Genomic DNA, 25,513 nt, shown 5'->3' on the forward strand with positions numbered 1-25,513 from the left:
CACTTCAATGGTGGTGAGAATATGAAGTGCAGCTCATAAGAAAAGCATTAAACATTAACAGCAAAGGTGACAAAGTATGTCATTTAGCAGGTGTCCACATTTATGCTTATGGTTTAAACACTTAACTGCTGTGATGCTTTTAGTTTAATTCAACATATTCATCAGTGCTTGGTTTTTACCGGCTGAGCATAAAGGATCATCTCTCAAAAATATGAGTTTTGAATGTATAATTTGAAGTTGCAGCATGTCGTAAAACAGCTTGATTACCCTGTAGCCAGATACCAATTTCAATTTTTTGATTAGTCTTTACATGCTGTTCCACATCTGTGATTTTTTCAAGAACTGATGGATTTCATTAGCACAAGTTATTGTATAGACATTGTATTGTAAATTTAATTTCCTTCACTTAGACTGATTTTATACATAGTGTTGGAGAGGACTGCAATTTTTAATCATATATCCCAATTTCATATGTTTTTGCTCATATTTTGGGGGATTTTAACATTTTCCTCAAATCTGCTTTTCCTCAGTTTTGCATTTTTAAGCCTGAACTGCACAAAAATGTAAAATAGGGGTTTCGTTCTGCATTGTAATAGCGTTTTTTAAATTTTTTTATTGTTTTATAGATATATATCGGAACACGTGAGGCAATACTGACCCTACGACTTATCTTAGAAGCTAGATTAAGGAAAGGCAAACCTAAGTTTCTAGCATTTGTAGACTTAGAGAAAGCTTTTGACAATATTGCCTGGAATACTCTCTTTCAAATTGCAAAGGTGGCAGGGGTAAAATACAGGGAGCGAAAAGCTATTTACAATTTGTACAGTAACCATATGGCAGTTATAAGAGTCGAGGGACATCAAAGGGAAGCTGTGGTTGGGAAGGGAGTGAGACAGGGTTGTAGCCTCTCCCCGATGTTCTTCAATCTCTATATTGAGCAAGGAGTGAAGGAAACAAAAGAAAAATTCGGAGTGGGTATTAAAATCCATGGAGAAGAAATAAAAACTTTGAGGTTTGCCAATGACATTGTAATTCTGTCAGAGACAGCAAAGGACTTGGAAGAGCAGTTGAATGGAATGGACAGGGTCTTGAAAGGAGGATATAAGATGAACATCAACAAAAGCAAAACGAGGGTAATGGAATGTAGTGGAATTAAGTCGGGTGATGCTGAGGGAATTAGATTAGGAAATGAGACACTTAAAGTAGTAAAGGAGTTTAGCTATTTGGGGAGCAAAATAACTGATGATGGTCGAAGTAGAGAGGATATAAAATGTAGACTGGCAACGGCAAGGAAAGCATTTCTGAGGAAGAGAAATTTGTTAACATCGAGTATTGATTTAAGTGTCAGGAAGTCGTTTCTTAAAGTATTTGTATGGAGTGTAGCCATGTATGGAAGTGAAACATGGATGATAAATAGTTTGGATAAGAAGAGAATAGAAGCTTTCAAAATGTGGTGCTACAGAAGAATGCTGAAGATTAGATGGGTAGATCACATAACTAATGAGGAAGTATTCAGTAAGATTGGAGAGAAGTTTGTGGCACAACTTGACTAGAAGAAGGGATCGGTTGGTAGGACATATTCTGAGGCATCCAGGGATCACCAGTTTAGTATTGGAGGGCAGCGTGGAGGGTAAAAATCGCAGAGGAAGACCAAGAGATCAATACACTAACCAGATTCAGAAGGATGTAGGTTGCAGTAGGTACTGGGAGATGAAGGAGCTTGCACAGGATAGAGTAGCATGGAGAGCTGCATCAAACCAGTCTCAGGACTGAAGACCACAACAACAACAACTTTTCTCACATGACATTCTCAAACCGTGAATCAAGGAATGAATTTTTTATTGACGTTATCATCATATCCAGTATCAGGCAACTGTTTGTGACGGGATTGAGGATTTCTTAGTAGAGTGAGTGCAACATGTTATTGGATGAAAACTCATGAGCAGAGATACAAGCAACTTCAGTCAAACCCCAGCGAATTTGTTGGACCATTTGATTTCATGCTGTATATCAATAAACTGGCCGACAATTTTAATAATAACCTCAGACACTTTACAGATGATATGGTTGTCCATAATGATGTGCTGTCTGAAGAAAATTGTGAAAAATCAGATTTTGATGTTTTTATTATGGTCTTCAGTCCAGAGACTGGTTTGATGCAGCTCTCCATGCTACTCTATCCTGTGCAAGCTTTTTCATCTCCCAGTACCTACTGCAGCCTACATCCTTCTGAATCTGCTTAGTGTATTCATCTCTTGGTCTCCCTCTATGATTTTTACCCTCCACGCTGCCCTCCAATACTAAATTGGTGATCCCTTGATCCCTTAGAACATGTCCTACCAACCGATCTCTTCTTCTGGTCAAGTTGTGCCACAAACTTCTCTTCTCCCCAATCCTATTCAATACCTCCTCATTAGTTATGTGATCTACCCACCATCATTTTCAGCATTCTTCTGTAGCACCACATTTCAAAAGCTTCTATTCTCTTCTTGTCTGAACTATTTATCGTCCACGTTTCACTCCCATACATGGCTACACTCCATACACATACTTTCAGAAACAACTTCCTGACACTTAAATCTATACTCGATGTTAACAAATTTCTCTTCTTCAGAAATGCTTTCCTTGCCATTGCCAGTCTACATTTTATATCCTCTCTACTTTGACCATCATCAGTTATTTTGCTCCCCAAATAGCAAAACTCCTTTACTACTTTAAGTGTCTCATTCCCTAATCTAATTCCCACAGCGTCACTCGATTTAATCCGCCTACATTCCATTATCCTTGTTTTGCTTTTATTGATGTTCATCTTATATCCTGATTTCAAGACACTGTCCATTCCGTTCAACTGCTCTTCCAGGTCCTTTACTGTCTCTGACAGAATTACAATGTCATCGGCGAACCTCATAGGCCAGCCGGGGTGGCCGAGCGGTTCTAGGTGCTACAGTCTGGAACTGCGCGACAGCTATGGTCGCAGGTTCGAATCCTGCCTCGGGCATGGATGTGGGTGATGTCCTTAGGTTAGTTAGGTTTAAGTAGTTGTAAATTCTAGGGGACTGATGACCTCAGCACTTAAGTCCCATAGTGCTCAGAGCCATTTGAACCATTTTTTTTAACCTCATAGTTTTTATTTCCTCTCCATGGATTTTAATTCCTACTCTGAATTTTTCTTTTGTTTCCTTTACTGCTTGCTCAATGTACAGATTGATCAACATCGGGGAGAGGCTACAACCCTGTCTTACTCCCTTCCCAACAACTGCTTCCCTTTCATGTCCCTCGACTCTTATAACTGCCGTCTGGTTTCTGTACAAATTGTAAATAGCCTTTCGCTCCCTGTATTTTATCCCTGCCACCTTCAGAATTTGAAAGAGAGTATTCCAGTCAACATTGTCAAAAGCTTTCTCTAAATCTACAAATGCTAGAAACGTAGGTTTGCCTCGCCTTAATCTATTTTCTAAGATAAGTCGTAGGGTCAGTATTGCTTCATGTGTTCCAACATTTCTATGGAATCCAAACAGATCCTCCCCGAGGTCGGCTTCTACCAGTTTTTCCATTCGTCTGTAAAGAATTCATGTCAGTATTTTGCAGCCGTGGCTTATTTAACTGAGAGTTCGGTAATTTTCACATCTGTCAACATCTGCTTTCTTTGGGATTGGAATTATTATATTTTTCTTGAAGCCTGAGGGTATTTCACCTGTCTCATACATCTTGCTCACTAGGTGGTAGAGTTTTGTTAGCCCTGGCTCTCCAAAGGTTGTCAGTAGTTCTAAAGGAATGTTATCTACTCCCGGGGCCTTATTTCAACTTAGGTCTTTCAGTGCTCTGTCAAACTCTTCACACAGTATCATATCTCCTGTTTCATCCTCATCTACATTCCCTACCTTTTCTATTATATTGTCCTCACGAACATCACCCTTGTATAGACCCTCTATATACTCCTTCCACCTTTCTGCTTTCCCTTCTGTGCTTAGAACTGGGTTTCCATGTGAGCTCTTGATATTCATACAAGTGGCTCTCTTTTCTCCAAAAGTCTCTTTAATTCTCCTGTAGGCAGTATCTATCTTGCCCCTAGTGAGGTAAGCCTCCACATCCTTACGTTTGTCCCCTAGCTATCCCTGCTTAGCCATTTTGCACTTCCTGTTGATCTCATTTTTGAGATGTATGTATTCCTTTTTGCCTGCTTCATTTACTGCATTTTTATGTTTTCTCATTTCATCAATTAAATTCAATATTTCTTCTGTTACCCAAGGATTTCTATTAGCCCTCGTCTTTTTACCTACTTGATCCTCTGCTACCTTCACTATTTCATCTCTCAAAGCTACCCATTCGTCTTCTACTGTATTTCTTTCCCCCATTCCTGTCATTCGTTTCCTAATGCTCTCCCTGAAGCTCTCTACAACCTCTGGTTCTTTCAGTTTATCCAGGTCTCATCTCCTCAATATCCCACCTTTTTGCAGTTTCTTCAATTTTAGTCTACAGTTCACAACCAATAGATTGTGGTCAGAGTCCACATCTGCCCCTGGAAATGTCTTACAATTTAAAACCTGGTTCACGAATCTCTGTCTTATCATTATATAATCTATCTGAGACCTTCCAGTATCACCAGGCTTCTTCCATGTATACAATCTTCTGTCATGATTCTTGAACCAAGTGTTAACTATGATTAAGTTATGCTCTGTGCAAAATTCTAGCAGGCAGCTTCCTCTTTCATTCCTTACTCCCATTCCATATTCACCTACTACGTGTCCTTCTCTTCCTTTTCCTACTATCGAGTTCCAGTCATCCATGACTATTAAATTTTTGTCTCCGTTCACTATCTGAATAATTTATTTTATCATATCATACATTTCATCAATCTGTTCATCATCTGTTGAGCTAGTTGGCATATGAGCTTGTACTACTGTGGTGGGTGTGGGCTTTGTATCTATCTTGGCCACAATAATGTGTTCACTATGCTGTTTGCAGTAGCTTACCTGCACTCCTATTTTCCTATTCATTATTAAACCTACTCCTGCATTACCCCTATTTGATTTTGTATTTATAACCCTGTATTAACCTGAGCAGAAGTCTTGTTCCTCCTGCCACTGAACTTCACTAATTCCCACTATATCTAACTTTAACCTATCCATTTCCCTTTTTAAATTTTCTAACCTACCTGCCCGATCAAGGGATCTGATATTCCGTGCTCCGATCTGTAGAACACCAGTTTTCTTTCTCCTGATAACGACTTCCTCCTGAGTAGTCCCCGCCCGGAGATCAGAATGGGGGACTATTTTACCTCTGGAATATTTTACCCAAGAGGACGCCATCATCATTTAACCATATAGTAAAGCTGCATGCTCTCGGGAAAAATTACGGCTGTAGTTTCCCCTTGCTTTCAGCCGTCTGCAGTACCAGCACAGCAAGGCCGTTTTGGTTAGTGTTACAAGGCCAGGTCAGTCTATCATCCAGATTGTTGCCCCTGCAACTACTGAAAAGGCTGCTACCCCTCTTCAGGAACCACACATTTGTCTGGCCTCACAACAGATACCCCTCCATTGTGGTTACACCTACTGTACGACTATATTTGTCGCTGAGGCATGCAAGCCTCCCCACCAACGGCAAGGTCCAGTGTTCATGGGGGGGGGGGGGGGGGGCAGATTTTGATAAGATTTCGAAATAGTTCAGCCACTGACAACAATTTTATGCAGAAGTTTTATAGCCTGTAACTATGATATCAATGAGTCATAGTTGTATATCAGTCATTTTATGCAAATACGTGGGTGTAACAGTGAAACAATGGGAAATCCAGAATGGGATAATGACAATATTATGAAAATGCTGGATTGTTATTCACCATGTAGAGACGTTGAGTCATAGATAGGCACAACAAAGAGACTGTCAAAACAAGTAAGTTTTCATCCAAAAAGGCCTTCCGAATTAGACATAACACACACACACACACACACACACAAATGCAATTCCCACACATATAACTGCTGTCTCTGGCTGTCGAGGGCAGACTGCAAGCAACTTTGCATCCAGGGGGAGAAATCTGGGGTGTGGGGGTAAGGAGGAAGCTGGGACGGGCAGAGATAGTAGGGTAAGGGGGTGGACGGTGAATTACTTATTGTGGGAGCATACAGGGATGAGGTAGAGAGAGTGTAGGGCAGCTAGGTGCAGTCGGGAGGTTAGAAGGGGCAGGGGTGGGGAGGGAGGGGTAGCGGCAGAGCAGGAAAAGCAGAGAAATAAAATACTGTAGGTGCGTTGGTAGAATTAGAGGGCTGTGTTGTGCTGGAATGTGAGCCGCGAAGGGTATAGGTGAGTGAAGGACAGTGACTAATGAAGATCGAGGCCAGGAGGGCTATGGGAACATCGGTTATATTTCTGGGAGAGTTCCCACTTGCGCAATTCTGAAAAGCTAATGTTGTTTGGAAGGATCCAGATGGCACAGGCTGTGAAGCCATCATTAAAATGAAGAATGTTGTGTTGGTTAGTGTGCTCAGCAACTGGATGGTCCAACTGTTTCTTGGCCACAGTTTATTGGTGGCCATTCATGCAGACAGACAGCTTGTTGGTTGTCATGCGCACACAGAACACAGCACATTGGTTGCTGCTTAATTTGTGGATCATGTGACTTGTTTCACAGGTAGCTCTTCCTTTGATGGGACAGGTGATGCTCATCACTGTAGATGCCACCTTCCTTTGCACTATTGTCCCTAATGTCCATGGCATAGCTGCTGTGGAGCACTATCTTTACCAACGCCCAAAGAATTCCAAACCTACAATCTCCTTCCTGGTCACCATGACCAATTGTCACTTCTCTCATGACTACTTCCCCTATGAAGGCATCTGGGGTACAGATGGCCACCCACATGGCACCATCCTATGCCAGCCTATTCAAGGGCCATGTAGACGAACCTTTCTAATCATCCAGAATTCCAAGCACCTCACCTGGTTCAGATTCATTAATGACATCTTCGTGATCTGGATTGATGGTGAGGAGACCCTGTCTATGTCTCCAGGCCATATCAAACCTGTCAACCACCAGGATACCTCCATTTTGACAGCTGCCACCCATTCCGTACCCAGAAGTCCCTTCCATACAGTCTATCCACCTATGGCAGTTGCATCTGCAGTGACAAGCAGTCCCTTTTGAAATATACCAAGGGTCTCACTGGGGCCTTCACAAACCATAATTACCCCGCCAATCTTGTACAGAAACAGATATAGTTCCTTGTCTCTCCAGTCACCCTACACCACCCCAAGTCCCACTGTTTGCCCACAGAGGAGCATTCCCCTTGTGACTCAGTACCACCCAGAACTGGAGCAACTGAATCACACTCTCCACCAGACTTTTGACTACCTCTCATTGTTCCCTAAAATAAGGAATGTCCTACTCACTCTCCATCCTACCCCTTGTACTGTGATATTCTGCTGTCCAGCAGACCTACACAGTATCCTTGTCCATTCCTACACAACCCCGATCCCAACCCCTTGCCCATGGTGCGTATCCCTGTAATAGATATAGATGCAAGACTTGTCCCATACATCCCCCCACCACCAACCACTCCAGTCCAATCACAGTGTCGCCTGTCCCATAAAAGGCAGGGCTACCTGTGAAACCATTCATGTGATCTAAAAGCTAAGCTGCAGCCAATTTGCTTCATTCCTTGTGGGCATGACAACCAACAAGCTGTCTGTCGGCAGAAATGGCCACCAACAAACTGTCGCCAAGAAACAGTTGGACCACCCAGTTGCTGAGCACGTTGCCTGACACAACATTCTTCATTTTAATGACTGCTTTGCAGTCTGTGCTGCCCAGACTCTTCCTACCAACAGCAGCTCTTCTGAACTGCACAGGTGGGAAATCTTCCTGCAATATATCGTGCATTCTCGTAATCCTCCTGACCTCAACCTTCAGTAGTCATTGTCTTTCACTCACCTATCCCCTTTTCTGTTCCCACTCCAACAATACACAGCCCTCTATTCCACCAACACACCTACTGTCTTTTTATTCCCCCCCCCCTCCCCCCCCCCCCCTGGTGCCAGCCCTCTGTCTAATCTCCTGACTGCACCTAGCTGTCATACCCTCTGTCCTTTTTGTCCGTCTGTGCTCCTGCAAGCAACACTTTACTGTCCGCCACCCCTACTCTAGCATCCCCCCCTCCCCACCCCACCCCATCCTCCTCCTCCTCCTTACCCCCACCATTCAGATAACTTCTCCCACATGCACAGCCGCTTGCAACCTGGCCTTGGCAGTCAGAGACAGTGATCATGTGTGCGAGTTGCATTTGCACGTGTCGATTGTTATAAAGGTAATGATCAGACAAGGTCATTTGTAAGTGAAACTGGTGGCAGACTTTGGCTCTTTGGTAGGACACCTGAAAAATTCAGTCAGTCTACAAAAGTAATTACAAACATTTGCGCAACTCATCCTCGAATACTGCTGTAGTGTTTGTGAGCTTATCACATAGGACTAACTGGTGATATGTAACACACACAACGAAGGCAGTATGGAGGGCCACAAGTTTGATCACCCAACGTCATGTACATCACACGGTAATAATTAAAACTGTTTTCATTTATTAGTGGGCTGATTGCGCCACCTGGAGCCAATATTATACACCTGCCTCTTGAAGCTACATGTTCTTTAGCAAGTCAGCATCGCAACTCATTGTTCAGACAGTGTAAAGTACTTATGGCAACACTAACGCTTACACAAATCTTCATCTACAGTACACCTGTTACATATCATATGTGGCTGCAGACAGGTCTTATATTATTGTGCTTGAGCCTTGGGCAGAGAATGTTGTGGATGAAACGATGTAAGGAAATTGCAATTTGGTTAAGACTTTGACTCAACTGGAAATTAAACATTTATTACTTGTACACATAAATTGGTGTAATACTCTAAAAAACTAATATTAAATCAAAATTCCAATTGATTTCTTTGGTTCTTAACTTTTGCTACTTGTGACAATCAAAGATTCTTGTCTCTACAGATTCAGTACTCTTCACGTATTGTTATACAAGTTCCTCTGTCCTTCACAAAAATAATAATTTTTATTATGTACAGAAGTCCCTTGCTCTCAAACCTCCCCCCCTCCCCCCCTCTCCTTTGGGAACATCCCATACCAGACGAGTGTAACCCCAAATGTTTGTGTGATAGAGTAATTATGGTGTATGCATACGTGGAGGCAGTGCTTGTGCAGCAATCGCCAACATAGTGTAACTGAGGCAGAATAATGGGAACCAGCCCGCACTCTCCGAGGCAGATGGAAAACCACCTTAAAAACCATTCACAGGCTGGCCGGCACAGTGGACCTTGACACTAATCTGCTGGGCGGATTCGTGCTGGGGACCGGCACATTAGACCACGTGGCTAGCCGGGCGGTCCTGATGAATGGTACTTGGAGTTTTATCCACACAAAAAGAAATGTTTCACAAGAATAATGATGATTCTCAGTAAAATGTTTATTCACATTAAAACTCAAATTTTAAAAAGCTGGTTTCAGTGTCTATGTTATATCACATGCACGCACTGTACAAAATTACAAAGTGTTTTTTTCTAAACTGAAAATTATTTTAAACTGATTTCACAAGCAGAAACAAAAAAAAGATAAAACAGTGAGAAGTAGTCTGGGTCCTTACTGACCCCAATGAAAAACACAGACAAACTGGAAAAGAAATTGTGCAGGTTACCTTTTATAGGGACATCATCAAATAGCATAAGTAACATCTTGATTGCAAAGGGTTTCTCTGTGCTTTTCTATGTCTCTTAGACAGTAGGCAGTTTCTTGTTCAATGCAAAAGACAAACAACCAGCTATCACAAATAGTGAAGTTTATAAAATCACAGGCTGTGAGTGTCAGTCTTGCTACGCGTGACTGACAGGAAGGTCAGTCTGTATCAGGCTTAAAGTACACCACAGAAGCAACAGATTGAAGAAGCCTGATTCAGCTTTTGCAGAACATTGCCTGAACAATAACCGCAAATACATAATAGATGTACAAGTCCTATGCACAGAGGAAAAGCGGGCCAAACTCAACCAATTAGAAATTTTAGAAATGAAAAGACAACTGTGTACATCCTCACACCTATTATGAAACAAGCAAACCCAGTTAAATTATTCACCTTTTCTAGATGAAGTCAAAACCCCAGGATAGAAGGAAAACTCTGGGCCCCAGTCTGTCGTATTTAAAAAGCTCGTGGCTGATGTATAACTTTAGTCCAGTCATTGTAGTGTAATTGCTGGATGTGTAATAATGTAGTTAATTTATTAAAAAACAGTCAGTGATGTAATGGCACATTAAGCTATGGATCAATACCTTGAGAAGTTGAGATTATTATCTTTGCCTTGTCATCATTTTTATTTGTGCATTATCATCTTTCAGAATCAGTAATGTACTTCAGAATGGGCGTATAACCCGAAACCTCGGATGTGCTGTAATATTAATAATAAAATTGTGAAACAAGGCCAAAAACAGTGTTTGTTTAGTTAATTTGCGATGTTTGACCAAGAACCCACAGTTGATTCAATCTCATATTTTCCCTTAATTTCAATCTTGTAACTGCTTAGTCAGATCAATATCTTGATTTAAATATTTTTTGTTATCAGTTACTTATAGTTATGTGCATCATGATGGTCATCAATACATCCTATCATTGTGCTTGTTTTATTCAAATAACTCCTATTCGAATTCTGTAATGATACAGCGAAGATGTAAATGCTGTAGATATGCCAGACAAACAATCGTTACTTCAGAAACTTGTTAATCACATATCAAAGTTTTAGTCCAGCAGGCAACACTAACCCACCATGACATTTCTCTTCATTACACACAGCATACTATCATGAGTGAGAGTAATATAAATTACATAACATAGTATCATTATGTCCCTAACACATCTTCAGTGTAACAACATCATCAACCCTAATATCATCGCATTAAGTGGTGTGTCTCATTATCTTGGGAGTGGCCATGTCTTAGTGCCATCTTTGTAGATCAGTGTGATATACATCATAAGCAACACCTCAATATTCTGTGTCACATAAACTTCAACTTGCATCATCACAGTATCATATGTCTTCAAAATGCCCAAACCATTCATCCTGATAATGCCCAAATTAAATTATGTTCCACAAATAATCAGTGTGCGCCACTCATGACAACACCATCTATTTTTACTCAAATAGCTCATTACCTAGCAGTTCTCAGACATCACATAGTATTTCCTTGGATCTGACAGTAGCTCTAATAAACATTTTCTCCCAAGAACAAACGTAGCTGGACAAATTGATGTAGATTGTAGAAGTTAATCTTATATTTTTGTTTGACTGATGACCTGAGATGTTAAGTGCCATAGTGCTCAGAGCCATTTGAACCATTATATTTTTGTTTGGAACTGCCCCATTTCTCACACTGTAAAATTATTCACTGACTGTATTCACACAGACAGTTATGGTTATTTTAAGCCTGACTCCCATACACTATATTTCAGTATTTCATAGGTAAATTACTCCTATTCATTTTTTGTCAACAGTTTTACACCATAATTGTGGAAAGCTCATTGGCTTATAAGTATATACTGCTTAAACAGAATATAGGAATTTATCTCGTTTCCTTGCAGCTGTACCGTAAATCTCAGTTAGAGTTCGTTGCAGTTGGTAAAATCTTCACATAGGTTTCCTGTCCAACAAGATTGCTACTGTCTGTTTCAATTGTTTGCTCTTTTCTGACAACAAATTTGAGTTTAAAGTAAATTGCTTTCAGTTTGTTTCTAGTTTCTTTGTCACTGGAGTTAATTGTATTTTCTAATTTTCCAATTTTAGGCATGAAAGATTTGTTAACGGCAGTTAGTTGTTGATCGCAAATCCTTCATTTTGGCTAACATTTCAGAGCTGTACCACAATAGATGGTCATGTCATGTCTTTGCCCAAGAAGGTAGATGTGTGGTCACACTGCCAAGACATGTGGTGACTCTCATTGTGTGGCTGGCAGGGTCTTGCGGCAGAGAGTCCGGGCAGGGCTGGGAATGGTGAGACTGCTAGGTCGAGTTGTGAGGCATGGATAGTGCCATATACAGAGTCCATTACTGAGGTGAGATGTGCAGGGCATGTTCTTGTGTACAAGAGGAGAAGTTCCTCGACAGGGCTCAGGATCATACATCTTCCCAGTGGAGTTTTCTGCTACAGATCTCTTGTTGCCAATTGTGTCTCTTCCTTTGCTTGGTGACTGCCATGGTCACTGCTTGTGTCTACACTGGCATTTTTGTGCCAAAACATCACTCTAGAAATTATATTGTTAGTGGGTTTTGCAATACTGCTTGGCCATTAGTAAGCCACTTAGCCAAGTTGTTGGGAGAAGCTCTGATGTTTGTGTGCTGGCTAATTCTTTGCTACTTGGAGTGAAATTGTCCTCCTTTATTTTGGTCCCTCACACTGGCCATTTTTCATACCCCCCCCCCCCCCCCCCCTACTCAGCCATACAGCCTAATAAGCCTTGGCCTTTTAAGACTTTTTTAAATTAAAAGTTGCTAATGCTTATATTTTGTACTGAAGTGTGTTTCATCCCACATGGCATATTTTATGTGAAGAAGTATTTTAAAAGTCTAGGTTTCATTGTGGTACTGTAAACTCCCCTTTGTCTGTTACATGATGAAAGCATATTACTGTGTAATTTAACTTTGGTATCATAAGGTAGCATCATAGTCCTTGTGTGTTCACAAATGGGGTGTGTAAACTACAAGTTTTGGTATATTGTGTATTGTATTCTGCTTGGATGGTGTTTGCTTAGGTTGAGTTTTGTAGTGCCTCTACTGTTCACTCCTCCCTTTGTGGCTGGTATCTTACTTAAAAACTGTTTTAATGCAGTGTTGCGTAATCCCCAAGTTGCCTGTGTTGCATGGTATCCCAATGTTTTGTTTTTGTGATTTGTGAAATTGAAGCCGCACTTCCTGATTGTTGGGCAACAGGGAGCTAGTTTCTGCAATTTGGTAATGTCTCTCACAAGAGAGCAGTAGGAATTTATTTTTAAATTTTGGCTGAAGTTTTTAAAGACTCTTTCCTATTGAATAATTTTATTAGGTTTATTTAAATCATTAAAGCTTTTCTTAATTAACACTGTATTGAATTGCCAAATTGTATTAAATTAATTTGTTTTTAAATTATTTGGAAAATCTCGGCATTCAATATTTGGATCTTGTCTTTTTTAAAATTAACATGATCTGCTTTAATTGTAATTGTTGTGAGTTTAATAAATTGTGTTGACATGTACGGTATGAACATTATCAATGATGTTCTTCCTTCCAGAGCAACCAAAATGCAAAATGTGCATTACAGCTTCAGTCATCAAATCTAAAACTACTTCTTCTTTACTGTCTGCCATTTTGATTACCTAAATATATGATTCGAAACAGAAAAATGTAAACTTGGATTTGCACTTATCTTTGTTCATGCTATGTCCCATTTTCTTTCAGTCCTTTGCCCATTTTAATTACCTTTTACTGTTTTGTGCTTTCTTGAAGATAGTTTACACATCCAGATCCAGTACTTTCATCATCTTTTTTGCTGCAGTATTTAATATCCACACAAAGTTTTATGTTGAAAATCATAAACAAGGTTAACACATTGTTCACAATACAGGATTCTGGAACAATTCCCCAGGTCTGATGAAATCCTGCCCTGCCTATAATTGAAATATTGTTAATTAAGTGACATAATGAAAGTACAGTCACAATTCTGTCAGTGGTTATCAAACATAGACCTGATTAAGGTTTGTGAACATTGTGAAAAGTTGTTAGTTGAAAACAATACTCATCCCTGTTTGTCACTGTAGATGATGTTGTTATTGTGTCCTCGGAGTTTTTTGTGGCAGCATGACTGGATAAAATCGTCTCGGTTTTCCAAGGAACGTCAATTCCAATAAAATTCTTGAGCTCTCGATGGATAGCTCCGCCATCGTTGTTAGGAGTACAACTACCGACTGCAGGGACTGGCACTATTTCCTGCTCATATACCTATGATTACAACCACTGGCACCAACCAGAGAGGGCTGAAAAGATGCGTGCGCGGAAGGCAAGTTGGGCAACTCGTAACAGGTCCAGCCCGCCACGGGCCCAAGTGACGTCAGGTGGTATGAGGCGCCAGCACCACGTTTGAAAAGTAAACAGAGGGGATGCAGGGTGAAAGGACATAGGGGTTTGAAACTGTTGAGTAATGGGTGTGAGGGCAGTCGGTTACCTTAGGTTGTGACCGGGATAATGTCAAGACTGGAGAGTGAGATGTAAAGAAACTCCAATCTGCACAGTTTAGAAAAGCTGGCGGTGAAAGGGAGGATCCAGATGGTGAAACAGCTATTGAAGTCAAGCATTTTATGTTCATCTGCATGTTGTGCCACACAGCTATGTCTCCTTTGAAGGGAAGGTATACAGACAAATCTACAGCACAGCCATGGGCACCCATGCGGCACCACCCAAATTCCAACCAGTTTAAGGTTCCATCTAGAGGATACCTTCCTAGTCACCACAAACCCCTGGTCTGGCTCAGGTTCATTGATGATGTCTTCATGGCATGGACTCAGGGCCAAGACACCCTATCTTCATTCCTTCACAACATCAACACTTTCTCTCCCATCTGCTTCACCTGGTGCCCCTAAACTCAGTGTGCCACCTTACTAGACATTGACCTCCTCCCCTCTGATGGCTCAATCCACACTTCTGTCCACATTAAATCCACCACACATGAACAGTACTTGTATTTCAACAGCCATCCCTACCCCACCAAAAAATCCATGCCATGCAGCCTGAGCACCCATGGATGGCGTATCTGCAGTGAAAAAACTTCCTCGCCCTGTATGCTGAAGGTCACACAAAGGCTTCCACTGGTACGTATTACTCCTGGGCCTAGTCCACAAACAGATTTCCTGTGCCATAAACCCATACACCCTCAGTCTACACCACCCACCAAGAATAAAGGAGCGCACCCATTTGTCACTCAGCACCACCCCAGACTGAAACAACCGAATCACATCCTTCATCAGGGCTTTGATTGTCTATCTTAATACCCTGAAATGAGTGACATCCTACTCAGGATCATTCCCACCCCTCCTAAAGTGGTGTTCTGTCACCCAGCGTACCTACACAACATTATGGTCTCGTCTCCCCCCCCCCCCCCCCCCCCCCCGCCCAACACACACACACACACACACACCACCTGTACCCTGCTGTCCCTCCCCCCTTCTCTGCCCCACTAAGGACTGCTGCTTTCGTTTAACCCTATAGCTACAGAGTGGCTAGAGATGGGGGGGGGGGGGGGGTCATTTGTGCAAGAAGTGTGCCAGCTTGTGTGACTTTGTGTGCGTTTTTCTTCCTTTTCTGAAGAAGATTTTGGCGAAAAGCTCAGTGTGTAACATTCTTTTTGTTGTGCCTGTCCGCAACTCAATGTGTCACCTTTACAGTGAGTATTTTCCAAAAACTGTCTTGAGTAGCTAGTTTGGCAGTCTACATGCAGTGGAAGTATCTTGGACCTTGCAGCTACAAACAGGCTGGATCATATTGATGGCATTAGTATAGAGATGGGGATTAGTGATCATGATATCATCATACCAACTATTGTTACGAAAGTTAATAAATCAGTCAAGTGGGCTAGGATAGTGTTTCTGCTAGATAGAGCAGATAAAAAGTTGTTAGTATCTCAATTAGGCAATGAACTGCAATAATTTAGTTACAGAATGATGGCCATAGAGGAATTATGGGCAAAATTTAAACAGATTTTAAATCATGCTCTGGACAGGTGTGTGCCTAGTAAGTGGATTAAGGACAGAAGACGCTCACCATGGTTTAATAACGAAACTCAGAAAATGCTGAGGAAGCACTTTCAGTTCAAAAAAGGGTGTGCAAATGACAACAGGCAAAGGTTAATTAGATTTTTGCATCTGTGTGGATGTAGCATAGAATAGCTACCACGTCTTACCGTGGTCCTATGTAAAATCTCTTGAGTGGGTCTAAGGCCTCCATCCAGGCTCATTGACCAGCCTTGTTTAGCAGTAGAAGATAGTGAAAGGAAGGCCCAAGTTTTAAATTCCATGTTTAAGAAATTGTTTGTATAGGAGAATTGTGCAATCATACTGTCGTTTGACCATCGCACAGAGTTCCATATGGATGACATAGTAATACGCATCTCTGGCATAGTGAAACAAATGAAAGAGTTGAAGAAAACAAATAAGTTGCCAGGTCCAGATGGAATTCCATTTCAGTTTTACAAAGAGTGCAGACTGTGCATGCGGAATAGGCTCCCAGATATGTGACTGGCTCGAAAACTTCTTAAGTAATAGAACCCAATTTTTTGTCCTCAATGACGGGATCCATCAGGAATGCCTCAGAGAAATGTGATAGGACTGTTGCTATTTTGTATGTAGAGAAATAAGGCAGACAGGGTGGGCAGCAATCTGCAGTTGTCCACTGATGATGCTGTGGTGTACAGGGAGGTTTCGAAGATAGTGACTGTAGATTGATATAAGATGAGGGCCCCTTACTTAGTTCACTTTTATCGTGATTCTCTCAACCAGCACAAAGTGCCACGCAACTGGAAAAAAGTGCAGGTGACTCCTGTATACAAGAAGGATAAAAGAACAGACCCACAAAATTACAGACCAATATCCGTAACATCAGTTTGGTGCAGAATGGTAGAGCATATTATGCGTTCAAATATAATAAATTTCCTGCATATCGAAAAGCTCATGTCCACTTTAGAAGGCACCGCTTGTGCAAAATCCAGCTTGCTCTTTCCTCACACGATTCATTGCAAACTATGGATAAAGGGCAACAGGCAGATTCCATATTTCTGTATTTCTGAATAGCATTCGACATTGTACCCCACTGCAGACTGTGCATGCAGAATAGGCTCCCAGATATGTGACTGGCTCGAAAACTTCTTAAGTAATAGAACCCAATTTGTTGTCCTCGATGACGGGATCCATCAGGAATGCCTCAGAGAAGTATGATAGGACTGTTGCTGTTTTGTATGTAGAGAAATAAGGCAGACAGGGTGGACAGCAATCTGCAGTTGTTCACTGATGATGCTGTGGTGTACAGGGAGGTTTCGAAGATAGTGACTGTAGATTGATATAAGATGATGTAGACAAATTTTCTAATTGGAGTGATGAATGGCAGCTGGCACTTAATGTAGAAAAATGCTAGTTAATGTGGATGAGTAGGAAAAACAAACACATAATGTTTGGATACTGCATTAGCAGTGTCCAGCTTGACACAGTCACATCATTTAAATAACTGGGCCTAATGTTGTGAATCAATATGAAATGGAGTGAGCATGTGAGGATTGTGGTAGAGAAAGTGAATGGGAGAATCCTGGGAAAGTGTGGTTCTTCTGTAAAGGGGACTGCATACAGGATGCTAGTGTGACATATTCATGAGTACTGCTAGAGTGTTTGGGATCTGCACCATGTCAGATTGAAAGAAGACACCGAAGCAATTCAGACGCAAGCTGCTAGATTTGTTACTGGTAGGCTCGATCAGCATGCAAGTGTTATGGATATGCTTCAGGAGCTCAAGTGGGAATCCCTCTAGGGAAGAAGACATTCATTTCGAAGAAAATTACTAGGAAAGTTTAGAGAACTGGCATTTGAAATTCACTTGCAAGACGTCAAGATGGCCGCCGAGTGAGATCACAGGTATTTTCTTCGGCCGCTAAAAGAACTTATTTAAGAGGAAATAGTGTCAAATTAAAATTTTTTGTTTTGTTTTGTATACTTGCTGTAGTGACCGTTCTTATCACACAGCTGAATATTAGCGTCCCAGCAGTGCTTGTTCTTGAAAAAAAAAACCTTGTTCTTTAGCTGAATCCCGATAATCGCGACATAACCCGAAATTTTGCGTGACATAAACACAAAAAATTCTATTCAAGTTTTCTTGATAGTGCAAAATTCGTTTAAGAAAGACAGCTACTAGTTTCATCAGTGTCTATTGTCACAATAAAAGTGTAATTAAACATTTCTGAATCGTATTTAACTAACATATTTCGTATTGTTTACTAGTTAGATAGATGTGATCTAGGCCTAAATTTTCCGAGTTAGAAACTTTTAAAAACCTGGCCAAACATGCCTGATAACGTAAATTTTATAAAAGCAAATTAATTACAAATTCATTCTTCTATAGGGTAGTGAGTAGAGGGATTTGTTGCCAATCTTGTAGGAAATATTTTCACTGGAGGTGGGGGGTGGGGGTTGGGATGCAGTGGGGAGAATGTTGGGAGAACAGAAGAGGCTCTCTCCTGGAACTGCGGAGTACGCAGTAGGAACATTTTGATTGAGGAACAGGAAAGGAAAATCTGTGCCCTTCAGGCACAGTTGGAGGAAGCAAGGAAGGAACTCACAAGGATCAAGGGAGATAGGGGGGAGGAGGGTGGTTGGGAAATAGCAGGTGGTAGGAGGATAGGAAGAAAGAGAACGCAATCGGACAGTTTTATCATCAACACAAAAAACAGGTGTCTACCACTGCCAGAGTTAAGTGGAGAAGAGCCTCAGGTAGAACGAGGAGCAGGAAATGTCACTACTGTCTCAAACAAACTATTGCTACTGCTACTGTTCATGCCTTCTGTCACATCATACCTGAGTAAAAGTGTGCCGGCCGGGGTGGCCAAGCGGTTCTAGGCGCTACAGTCTGGAACCGCGCGACTGCTGCGGTAGCAGGTTCAAATCCTGCCTCGGGCATGGATGTGTGTGATGTCCTTAGGTTAGTTAGGTTTAAGTAGTTCTAAGTTCTAGGGGACTGATGACCACAGCAGTTAAGTCCCATAGTGCTCACAGCCATTTGAGCTAGTAAAAGTGTACAGACTCTTTGTACTTTGTGATCTACTGCTTCCTCCTCAGACAATGCATTACTGTGACTCTCCTCTCTTACATTGTCATTATTCTGCTGTAAATCTGCTTCCTCCTCTTCCTCCCTTCTTTCATTAACATTTTCGACATTTACACCTCCCATATTTCCCAAATATTTAACTACTCAGAAATATCACTTAAAATAAAGTTCTTCATATGACCTACACTCTCTATCATTTTGAAGGAAAGTAGAAATAATTGTTGGAAATACCTTGTGGCAAATGATGATGTTTCTGCTGGCTCAGTTGTACAGTGTTGTAGTTTGCTGTGCTCACAGTTGAAACTTGCATCATATTATGTACAAACAGTTGTTCATTCTTTCTTTTATCGAAATATTTGTTTCAGATCTTGATCGTTTACAATATGTCATTGAAATATGCCCGAAAATTCAAAATTGAGTAAGCACTCTGGTGAGGACTTTATGTTGATCCCAGCTCCATCACCAACTGGGGTCAAATACCTGAAAGTCAATTAATACAATATACTTACAAAGTTAATGAAGTTAATAATGCTGTAATAAACATTCTTGAAGTTATGAATTAGTGGGTGAACTCATGGAACATATACTTAACTTGAGTTATCCGTATTGCAGAGTTGATTTGCTGCTGTTGCTGTAGAAAAGAAAAACAGTTCTAATTCTGGTACAAAAATGACTGACCTTAGAGGACAATATGCTCATATTAATTCATGCCACACATGTTTTTTAGTTTCGACATATTTTATTTCTGTCTTGAAGTCATTCAACTAATGAAACAAGCCATGGTACTACAGAATTAAATTGGTACAGTGAGTGCCTCTAAGAATCGATTACATGTTTACAAATCAGAGGCCACCTCAAAAGATTGAGCAAAACTGGCTTATAACAGTGGTCCAGCATGGGTCCTGTATACATTTTTTTTCTAGAATTTTGGTAATTGTTAAAACTGAAATTTAATGAAATACAGTAAATTTTGACACAGAATAGATAATAAAATAGTGTAGATAGCAAAATAAAATACTGTTATGCAGTATATGAACCTTGTTAGACAACAGTCTCAGCATACCAATGGCATAAACATTCCTGTGAAACTGTACTATTTGAATGAAAGGTGCAATGTATGCTTTCTAACTTGGCACAAATTTACGAGGCCCACATATGCACCAAACATTATTATATTAGTTGTATCATTCCTAATTAAATCTGATGAACAGGTATGAATTTTAGGACTTCAAGATAAAATTGAGTGAACTTTCACATTGTCATTATACCAGTATGATTCAAAATCGAAAGAAGTAATGACGATATTGCAGACAAGTATGATTACTGGCATTGTTTTGTGTTTATAGGCTTGCAGGTAATAATGTAACACATTAATAAGTATCAAGTAATGGATGTCCTATAATAATATTCCATATGCAGTTTATTGATTGCTAATTAGATTTCAGGTAACACTTGCTACTGTAATTCAAGTGACAAGACATTTCATTATTCTGACAAGTACAGATATTAAGTGTAAAATAAGTTATTCTTAATTATGCAGTTTACATAATACGACAGGTAATAAAACTTTACATTCAAATGAGAATGGCAGTTCAATTGGTGTTGCAAAGAAAAAAAATACCTTGTTTTTCAATCTTTGGAATCTGAGGAGGCAGGAAGCAAAACTTCTAACTTTGATGTTAGTCACTGTTCATTTGTAACATATTTCATTTTGCAAATGTTTTATGCTCATTAATAATCTTTCAGTTTCCATTTTATTTTTTAAAAAAATTGTGTAGGATGCAGGTACAGTAATCCTACTAACAAGTAATTTACTCTCAGTCTACTTTTTCCCAAGATTCACAGCATAGTGCATCATAATAGCAATCTTTCACTATCCCAAGTAAGACCCAACTTCAAAGATCATGTATCATTTTATATCAGAATAATCAAGTCTCTGTCTAATAAAGAGTTAAAAAAAAAAAATCATATGGCATTGTTGGCCAGGAGGCCCCAATCTTTAGTCTATGTATTTGTAAAGTGTGTCTTTCATTTACAAAACATGGCTCATTAACAAAAAAAATATATATGAATCATAGTACTGTTAACTCCAGTTAATAAATTAAATATGTACATTCTTTTACAGGAACTTTTTCACATTACATCCTATTACTTCCTTATCCAGAAGTGATGTTGTTGCATACTTGTTTTAAAATGTAAGCAAACTTTTCCTATCATGGGCAAAACTCAAATCTCCCCCTACTTCTATTATTGTAATCATTATTTTTGGTCAGAGACAGCTCAGCCAAAGGAAACTTCCAAGAAAATATCATCAATGTTAGACATCAGAGTATGTATCCAGTACAGACAAAAGATGTTAACCTTAAGGCAATCCTTCTTCCACAAGCAAATGCAAAGTCATATGACCTTTTTTCAGCATACATTGCGAATTATGTTGCAATTTCCCAGTGCACTATTTAATTTTTCACTCGCAACTGTAGAATTACTAATTACAAATCTCTTTTGTATGCCTCATATTAAATGTCTCTGTGCAACATGGTAAATCTCTGCACAGCAAATCATGAATGTATGTATTTATATGTACGATAATTAATCAGTCTCGCATTAGAGAATAAACTTTTAGAGCTGTAGTAATCAAAGTATTAACAATATTGCTTCGTTCTATCTACCACTTCTTATGAGTGATGTCATAGTCGTCATGACAATGTAACAGAATGCAATGCATGATTAGTGTAAATTTCAAAGTAATGTTCAAGGTAGGTACAAATTTCTTCATCATATCAAGTAAATGTGTCTTCAAAGTTACAAATAAATAACATAGAGTAAGCAAAATCTCATCACTTCAGGTTACTATTGTTCTTAACTTCAATATTATCAAAGTCTCATAGCTTTATACAATGAGAAAACAAGTGTGTTACCTCAGTTCATATTTAATCTATTAACTGCTTTTGGGATACCAGGTCATCAAAGTGTGTAAAGGATAGTGACACAGTGTATATGCTAGTGTAATAGGATGAGAAACTCACTCAACAAATTATGCAACAACATACTAGGATCTCCCAAAATTGCAAATATGTGTATGTGTGTATGGTTTTTCCATTTAATATGTAAAAGCAAACTGAATGTTCATAAACTATTGTATGTAATGAAAGAGGCAGAAGTTCATTCATATATTTGTATAGGTAATCGACATCCATATAAGTGTAACTTTATACAATTTCAAGTAACTCTCCAAGCATTGTGACAATTGTAGGTTTATGCAACTAAGTGTGTAATTAACGGAGTGAAGTTAAGCAAAGCCGCAAGTGTAGCTTCATATAAGCAGTCTAAAGGCCAAATGTAGGTCTAACCAACCAAATATATAAACTAAGCGACAAGAGTAAGTTTTCATAAGCATGTGAATAAAAAGGGAATTGCTACAGAATTCATATAACCCTGTGTGTAATAAATTGAATGACAGTAAGCAAAGAACATGTGTTGGTTTAATACAAACAGGAGTGAGGAATATGCAAAGTACTGTAGAATCAATACAACTTTGTATGTAATAAATCAGTTGACAATAACCAAAGTGACGAATGTTGGTTTTTGTAAGCAATACATTCTGCAAATACTTTCAGGTAGGTGAGTATAGATGATTTATTATATGTTTTCTCATGCCTAAAGGAATGGACATGTGGAATTGTTTCCATCCTTGACACAATCAGCATACTGGCAGGCTACATCCAAAAGGAATGTACAGGGTGAGCACAAAGTCTTGCCCTGACTTTAACAATTTATTACAGAATAACCGTTTGACATAATAATTTATATTTGATGCTGTTACATAGGTTAGTGCTACCAGTTTTTTTTAAAGACCACTTACATTAGTAAACCTCAACGTGTGCTCCCTTGGTAGCTCGGAGAATGTCGAGGTGGTATTCCAGTTCCTGCCAAGTGTTTCATAACATGTTTTCTGTCACAGTACCCACAGCAGCTTGTATCCTAGCCTTCAGTTCATCGGCATCAGCAACTGGGGTGACGAAGACTATGTCCTTGATATAGCCCCAGAGAAAAAAGTCAAGGGGCGTAATGTCCGGAGAGCGGGTTGGCCAGGGTGTTGGACCGTTCGTTCCAGTCCATCGATCCGGACATTACTCCCCCTCCAGACATTACGGCCCTTGACGTTTTTTCCTGGGGCTACATCAAGAACAGAATCTTCGTCACACCAGTTGCTGACATCAATGAACTGAAGGCTAGGATACAAGCTGCGTCAGTTACTGTGACAGAACCTATGTTACGAAACACCTGGCGGGAACTGGAATACCACCTCGACTTTCTCCGAGCTATCAAGGGAACACAATGTTGAGGTTTACTAACGTAAGTGGTCTGAAAAATAGCTAGTAACACTAACCTATGTAACGGCATCAAATGTAAATTATTATGTCAAATCAGGGCAAGACTTTGTGCTCACACTGTATATTTTGGTAATATGAGCGGTTGATTGCTCACACTGTATATTTTGGTAATATGAGCGGTTGATGTATATGTGCAAAACGAGTGCCAGGAATTTCAAATCAGTATGTGCATGAAGAGTTTCCAAGTGTATGTGAACTGTATATTTCAAGTTTTGTATGGGTATGTGTGCTGTTGTGTGTGTATAGAAAGGGTATGAACAATAGGAAAAGAGAGGAATGTGACATCAAAAACTGTGTTTATGATGAAGAAAATGTCACATGGCTAGGGTGCTGTGCTTGGCCCACGCCTAATGCATCCCCCTGAGGGTATTCTTCTCTTTTTTTCCCTACAGGGTATATGTAATGATTAGATGTGTGTGAATAAAATTCCAGAGTGGTATAAAATTTCTGAATAAAGAAACTGGCGTCTAAAAGATATCAACTTAGGATGATTGTATAGTTTCACTTGTTTTTCAGTTGAACCCATAAAACTTCTTTGATTTTGGGTAAGTGAGCCTGTGAGCATTAGGATATGGGTTTTCATCAATTTCACTATGTCTTATGTGAATATAAAAAAAATTCTTAATTTCGTTGCTTACTGCTTTGGATTTTCTATAACTTTTTGATAACACTAAATCTCCAATTTTAAATTGTGCAGGTTTTATTTTCCTATCATGTCTCTGCTTTCTCTTACTATAATACTGTTTCATAGTTTCTCTTGCAATATCCTCTCTGTCAGTGACAGATATGCTTTTGCATACTGGGAATTCAGTGAGTTCACTAACGAGATAAGTGAGTTGATTCTTGAGTTTCTTCCGGCGTATTTGATAATCAAAATATCCACGGGTATGCTGCCGGTCTATAGTGTCCAACGGGCACAATATTTCGGCGATCATACATGTCGCCATCATCAGGTGAACTGACGGACTGAGCTCCTGTGAGCGTGCCGGCACGGAGATCTGTACGCTATGGCTGCTCAGAGGGAACTGGGTTCGGTCGCGACGGCGGCAGATTTAAATACCCTCCGCCCGCGGCGCGCTCCCTCCGCCGTCCGTGTGTGAGTTTCTTGTTATACAAAACTTTGTAAGATGAGAATCCTGTTGTGGTATGATGTAAGCTATTTAATACATCTTCAAAACTACTGATTTATTCTAACCAATCTGAATTGTCCTTACTGCAGTAGGTTCTAGATAAATGGTTTATTTCTCTAATGTATTGTTCATTCGGGTTACAACTTGATGAGTAAGTGGAAATGAGTATATTTAATGTTGTAGTCATCGATAAATTCTTTCCATAGGTTTGGTGTACATTGGTTTCCATTATCAGATAAAATTCTTTTTGGTTTGCCTACTGTGTGAAAATAGTGCTTTGTGATTTTAGTAATGATTTTCGTGCTGGTTGCATTCTTCAAAGCATAAAATTTTACATGTTTTGAGAACAAAACTGCCATAACAAATATGTATTGGAAACCAATTTTACCACTTGGCAGTTTTTCAAACAAGTCAATGCCTCCTAAACCCATGTGTTTATTGGATATAATACTTTGCAAATAGCCTCAAATCATTTTGTTGCTAACCTTTACTCTTTGATATTTACCGCAGTTAGCAAGAAACCTTCTGACTCTTTTGTCAGATTTCTGAAAATACATGGTTTTCCGAATTTTTTGAATACACTTCAGTGAACTGAGCCACAATGTCCAAATCTTTCAGGCACAACAAAAGATACTAAACACATAAGCTTTCGGCCAGAAGACCTTCTTCTGAAATGGAAAACACAAACACATACACTCACACAAATGCAGTTCATACACACGAGACCAATTTTTTTGGCTGCCATTCTTGATTTTGATTCATTTTGTATAAAGGTTTTTCTAGGTGTACTTATGTTTTAATCTGTTCTTCACAAACGGTTTTCATTCTGTGACCTACCACCTCTAAAGCAAGCTCCATTTAGAAGACTCTGGCTTTATTTTTTATTGTTTGGTTTCTGACCAAAAGTAGCTCCTCAAACATCTTTCATATTTTTCCAAATGCATATCTGGATTAATAATCTGATTTGCTCATGACAGGGTCTCACTGTCTAAATTTTTTTTACAACTTTGATTTTCAAGTTACCTGACATATTGGTGAAAACTTTATCTGTACATTGGCAAGTGAAATCTACTGGGTGGATTTTATCATCACTTGGAAACTTTTTGATGTTAATAGTACTCCAGATATTAT

This window comes from Schistocerca piceifrons, chromosome 2 (genome assembly GCF_021461385.2).
Source record: "Schistocerca piceifrons isolate TAMUIC-IGC-003096 chromosome 2, iqSchPice1.1, whole genome shotgun sequence".
Classification (NCBI taxonomy): Eukaryota; Metazoa; Arthropoda; class Insecta; order Orthoptera; family Acrididae; genus Schistocerca; species Schistocerca piceifrons.